The 969-nt window shown below is 43.4% G+C and overlaps 1 protein-coding gene across 1 annotated transcript in view; it reads left to right on the top strand.

Moving 5' to 3' along the window:
* LOC118418113 (CD109 antigen-like) overlaps positions 1–969 on the top strand; it is a 39,315-nt gene that overhangs the window by 37,196 nt on the left and 1,150 nt on the right. The gene's annotated exons all lie outside the window — the stretch shown is intronic.

Below are 969 nucleotides of genomic sequence, written 5' to 3'. Positions count from 1 at the left end.
GTTTCACATGGGACATTGGTAAAGTTTTCTAATAGTGTTTTTTTTCCAGGAGATCCTGTCACTTCAGCTTGTTCATTAATCATTATTTTACTTGGCAGTAAGAGTTCCATCTCTTCCTTCTTGGAGATCAACTACAAGAAGAGTTTTCTTGACGGATTCAGTGTCACCTTTCAATAGTTGTTATGGTTCCATGGTAAGGTATGGTGGCACATGTTGTGTTTGCCAAGTTTTTTGCCGCGGGGTAGGAGAATTCTCCAGTCCCCTCTATGGAAAGTCTAGGTGTCAACAGCATAAGTCACGGTTTATGTCAGGATTGTTTGTGTGTGCTGGTTGGAGCCACATCAGGCCGTGACTCCTGCAACCTCTGTGGTATGATTTATCTCTGTTTCTACAGGAGCCAACCTTGGTCATACCCAGTTCCTGGACTCTCCACAAGAAGTGCTTCTGTGGTTGCTGCGGCAAAAGAAGAGGGGGGGGCTCGTTTGAGTCAACCATCTGGTCTCCCTCTGCTTATTTGTGAACTAATACAGAAGTCATGTGATATCTTATTCGTGTGATATCTTATTTCATGTGATATCATATTTCATGTGATATCTTACATCTGTCATGTAATATCTTCATGTAATATCTTATATTCATGGGATATCTTCATGTGATATCTTATATTCATGTACTGGTCTTATGTCCTGGCCTCAGGCTACAAAGTCACCTGAAGTCATTCTCTGATTCAGTCTGACTGACTAACGAGAGGATGCAGGGGACAATTAGAAATTGTACTAACCTGTGCAGGACAGGTATAATTGTCCCTGCATCCCTCGTTGTCAGGCAGACTCCCTCCCTGGCAGGTAAGGAATTTTTCTTGTTCCTATGAAGTCCCTCCCGAGACTACTTCGGCCAGGAGTTCTACAAACAGTAGACTGATGCGCATGCGCGACGAGGAATCATGGGTAACCCGTGACCTTTCAACTT

Source organism: Branchiostoma floridae, chromosome 6 (genome assembly GCF_000003815.2).
Source record: "Branchiostoma floridae strain S238N-H82 chromosome 6, Bfl_VNyyK, whole genome shotgun sequence".
Lineage (NCBI taxonomy): Eukaryota > Metazoa > Chordata > Leptocardii > Amphioxiformes > Branchiostomatidae > Branchiostoma > Branchiostoma floridae.
The sequence above is the reverse complement of the archived record's forward strand: the minus strand, read 5'-3'. Positions and strand labels throughout refer to the sequence as shown.